Source organism: Mercurialis annua, linkage group LG6 (genome assembly GCF_937616625.2).
Source record: "Mercurialis annua linkage group LG6, ddMerAnnu1.2, whole genome shotgun sequence".
Classification (NCBI taxonomy): Eukaryota; Viridiplantae; Streptophyta; class Magnoliopsida; order Malpighiales; family Euphorbiaceae; genus Mercurialis; species Mercurialis annua.
Window position 1 is genome coordinate 2850630 of NC_065575.1, and position 5530 is coordinate 2856159.

Sequence of the window (5530 nt, forward strand, 5' to 3'; positions counted from 1 at the left end):
AATTAGATTTAAGGAGAGCAATTTCCGAAACTATTGTTTTTTTTAATCCAAAATTATTGTTTTTATAATTGTGTGATCTCTTCTTATCCATATAGGACAAGTATGTGAACTAAATAGATGTCATGAATGTATCTTTTTAATCTGAAGTGTAACGTGGTTAAAGTACATTTTGACCACTAAACTTATACATTTTCACACATTTGACTTTTTATCTTTCAATTTGACCTCTTTAACGTCCCGCCTTTTAAAATTTTATATTAAACTCTTGTTTGTTATGAAAAAATGCTTTATTTTAATTCTAATTAGCGAACTTTCAATTTTTGAAATAAATTATTTTTAATGTTTAAGAAAATAACTGGTTTTATCTTATTCAATAAAAGATAAGTAGAAAATAAAAATAAATAAATATGTTAAAATAAAAATTAAAAAAATTAAAATCAAAAATTGTGTAAAAAATCACTTTTATTTGTATATATAAAAAAATAAGATAAAATACTCAATATATAATTATTTTTATTTTTTTTATCCATCAGACTCCATTTTTCAGTCGAACCCATTTGACCCTCCTTTTTTCGATTTTGATGAGGTGTTGAATTAGGTGGCAGTCCAATTAGTCAATTACATTTTCATGGCAATTCTATAATTTTTAGGTGATTTATTGGCTTGCTGAATTTGATTAGTAATTTATATGGTTAAGTCATTTAACCTGTTAATATTGGATTGGATATGCTTTTAAAAAGCGTTTAAACATTGCAAATATACAAATAAGGCATGTGATATTCATATAAGTTTAAAGATACTTTTAAATCTTATAAACTTGAGTGTCTGACACTCGATGTGATTTGGCTGTTGAGATGATCGGAATCAGGATCGGTCAGAACACGGAAGTTTTTCGTCTCGTCTATACAGATCTGCTAGTTCAGATCGGGGTCATTACCGGTTTCGAATGAACCTGGAATCACGTTTGGAAACTGCTGGTTTTGTCGGGTTTGGACTTCAGGGCCCGAGTGATTAGGCATATTATAATTGTGGGCTTCGAGACCCAAAATAAATTGGGACAGGCCCATTACAATACTAATTAAAATTCTACAACTAATTACATAACCGTGGGCTCAAACGGTGCCAAATTCCAAGTTCAAACGAACCCAAAAACACAAAAACAAGTCTGGATTGAAGTATGAAGATCTAATAACGCTTCCAGATCGAGAAACAGAGGGCACCACGACGCCACCTCACATTGACGGCTGCGCCAATGTAAGGGATGACACCAGTTCGTCGTCCGGTTTGAATTTTCATGTAAAACACTAAAAAAAGGCATAAAACACACAAAATAGATGTAATACCCCAAAGTAATTAATTATTTAATTGGACCACGTGTCCAGTTTTGAGACGCCAAAATGGCGATATCGGAAGATTTTCCGATAAGATTTAGATAAATAAGTTTTAACTAGGTCGATTCTGAGAGATTTATAATGACGTATTTAATATTATCTCCTAGCTAGAAAGTTGGAATTGGAATAAAAAGGGGAAATGTCAAGAAAAGCCCAAAATAAAGTACAGGACTAAAGTGGTAATTTAGCCACTACGTCTCAAAAATGGAAATTTATAAGTTTTGACGGGAAAATATTAATATTGAAATTCGTATTATTTATCGGATATAAATAATACGTATAAGTTATGATTAAAGAGTTAATTGATTTAGTTTTGGACTAAATCGAACAAAAGAAAAGTTCAAGGTTAATTTGTAACAAATAAAGAAAATAAGGATTGAAGGGATGATTTAACCAAATATATATAAGAAACTTAATATGAAAAGAAAGAATCGGAAGAAGAGAGGAGAAGGAAATCCAGAAGCTTCATCGTTCCTCACCGTCGTTTCGCCGCCGTTTCTCCGTTCGGCGTCCGTTTCGGACGATTTTTGTGGCGATCTCTTCGGAATTGAAAGCTCCATCTTTCCCGGGCATCAAATCAAGGTAAGAGATCGATATATGGTGCGAAAACAGTAGGTTTTGGAGCTGTTTCTTTTTAAGATTTGAGGTTAAGCTTAAATTTGTCGGTTTTGATGTTTTTGAAGTGTAAAACGATGAATTATGGATTAAAATGAATTGGGTATGTATTGGTGTAAGTTTAGGAAGTTTTGGAGCCCCGAAAATGGTCCGAAAGTGCCGGAAAAACGCTGCACACGTCGGTGCACGACGTGCTGCACTTCAGCACGTCGTGCTGGTGCGCGACGTGCACCACAGGGTGCACGACGTGCACCATGAAGGGCACGACGTGCACCATGAAGGGCACGACGTGCACCATGAAGGGCACGACGTGCCCTTCACAAAAATTGAAGGGCACGACGTGCCCTACCTCGACCAGAACCTCCGTGGGACTTCCGGGAGCGAAAATGAGCCTCCGATAGCTTGATTTTGGCATGAAACTCAGTCAAATGTTTTAAAATGAATATAAAACATTATAGAAATGAATGTTAATATGATAAGTAAGAATTCAGTTAAGAAAGTTATATAATTCTCGAGTACGAGGAATAGTACTCGATAAGTCGTAAGTACGACTAAGGATCATTGAGTATACGAGCGAACTAGAAGTGGAATCTAATGAAACTAAACCCTAAAACTTAAAAGTATTATACGTATAGGAATACGAGATTCACGTCTAATCAGTAAACGTTAATTATTTATCAGACGTGTCAGCGAGCAGAGATGTCAGTAGACGTGGACTAGCGAAGGCATATCATTTTATAGACCACGTCATTGATTGGATTGCGGTCACTGTGAGTTGCACTTTACTTTCGTGTATTATACATAGAAAGTTATTTTGTGTAGATATATATATATATATATACTGTTTACACGCATCGCATTATATATAATTGATTTAAATGTTATATGCTTTATTAATTTTTATATACGAGAACTAGTATGCGATCCGAAGAAACTAGCTACCTATTGGGTGTCAATAGGCTGTGTGATCACCAGTATCGAGTCAGTCTAGTATATTTGCATTTGAGAAATGACTTGACACACCTGGGAGCTGTTGATGATTATAAAATTTATGTGGCTGGGCCACCAGCGAGTTAGACTCGCGATTGATATTTACGATTGGGTTTTTGATACGAGTGAGTACTCGGCTACGGTGTAGTCTGGAGTCCCCGTATCTAGTGGCTGGGCCACCAGCGAGTTAGACTCGCGATTGATATTTACGATTGGATTGAATGATAATGATTATTCGAGAAATGTGTCGCATGCTAGGATATTAGTTTCGTACGGATCAAATACCTGTTTATATGGTTTATATTATTGTTTTATTGAGATGCGATGCTATGTTTTTATAATAATACCGTTAGTAAATGCAAACTCGCTCAGTATTTTCCCAAATACTGACCCCTCACTTTTGATGTCTCACAGGTGCTTAGTGTCTGGACCTAGTTAGAGGTCAAAGTTTTGAGATCCGGAAGTTAGCTGTGTATGTATAGTCCTCGACTTCCGTAGTGCTGCAGTAGTGGTCCAGTGTGACAGAGTCGTAGCCTGACAGCGGTACATTTTAATTGTACATATCCTTGTTGTCTTGTTTATAAGTTTTGATAGGGTACGTGTTTTGTGTTTTACTCACGGCCCGAAGTGTCGGTGATATGTTCTGAGACACTAACTGATGTATATAGTACCGCGAGGCCAGTTCGTACGGGGTACGGTAACTAGAGCCCGCGAGGTTAAAAGAACAGTTAGTGTAAATGTTTGTACATATATGATATGTATATTGCTTCTGTTGCTTTGTGTTATTTGTTCATTATTTGCGAAAAATTAATAGTGGTTTAAGGCTTGCTACGGGTTCTGGAGCTATCACTCCCGTTTCCTAGCACCGATCTCGGCTCAATATTTTGGGTCGTGACAATAGATGCTGGAATTGAAGTCTAAACATCCCAAGTATTTAGAAACACCCTAATATAATCACATTTGATGGCAATTATGTCAAGATTTAATTAATATTTAATGTAAGGTTAATTAATTTATACCAATTGTGTCTGATCACATAGGGCCCTCTAACATCAATTGTCCATGACTTTGATGAATTAGCTTTTCTATTTTTGATCATATAATTATAAAGCGAGTGAAGACAACATCATTTTCTTCAAGAAAAATTATCACTCCACAATTCTTCACATTATTCACTCTCCCCCTCTTTTTGTACGTCAATTTGACCTGAATTCCACATTAAGAAAGTAGTTAATCTTTTATCTTTATTATAAAAAAAATATTGTCATTGAATATTATGTATATACAAATAAAATCATTTAATAATTATCTAGTTGAGACTTGACTCATGAAATAAATAATATAAAAGTCATGTATAATATAAGAAAAATTACGTGGTTCTATCGTCGATAACATTTGAATCATTAAATAATTACATAATAATAGTAATGATAGAATATGTAGACATAATTCTAGTATATATGTGTGTGTATCTAATAGAAAATTAAATTAAAATTTCTTATAGAATAAAAGAAAAATTATACAACACACTGTTGCGCCATGTTATTCGTGCAACAAATCAAACGAGCGTTTGGTCATATGGAAAATTAAATGATAAAAATAATAATTAATAGTTAAAAAAATTTCTATCGTAACTATTTATTAATTTATAAAAATAACGTGACACAACGGTCGTGTGCGATAACCACTCTAAAAAAATATTAATTATGTTACTCTAAGTTGCACATTCATTCTCCACCTATAAATTTGAAGGCCGAGCACAGTCATATGTTCCTACCAGTTTGACCATATTAATTGATTTGAACTTGATTAGACTTGAGCATGATGGCAGGATGTTTTGCTAAAATATGATATTTATAAAACAAGCTTTGTTATGGGGCAATATTTTCTCATCATGTAAAAGTCTAAATTGTTTTAAGAAAATCAAAATTGTTGGATATCATGCTTTGTTATTATAGTTACTAATGTTCAAGAACATTATGTCATTGTTTTCATGTTTTAAATCTAACCATAATAGCTATATTCATAAGCACTATACGAAATAAAATTTAAAATTAATTTAAAATTTCATTTTTTTGTTTGGTCGGTTAGAAATTTACCGATGAAGCACATATTAATTTTAATTTATATGTGAAGTAAAAATCATAGATAGATGACTTTTCAAGATTAAATATGAGACCATTTAGAGGTTAGAATAGAATATAGTGACTGTCTCTCTTTTTTATTCTATTTTTATGAAGGATTAGTGAGTTTTCTGTTAAAAAGTTAAGAATTTCATTGGTATTATGGTAAAATATTTATATAATTTTTATTCTGTAAAACAGCCTATGAACAAGACTATGCATCTTATTTTATGTCAGGTTAATTAAAAACGGTATATACATTTACTTTTGTAATTGCTTTAAATTATTGGAATATTATTTATATGTTAGCGCTCAGCGGAAAAATATTAAGGTTGTGGGTTCAATTCCTCTCACAAGCACCTCCTTTCTTTAATTATTAATGGACTCCACTTGACTGTCGTGATCTGTAAA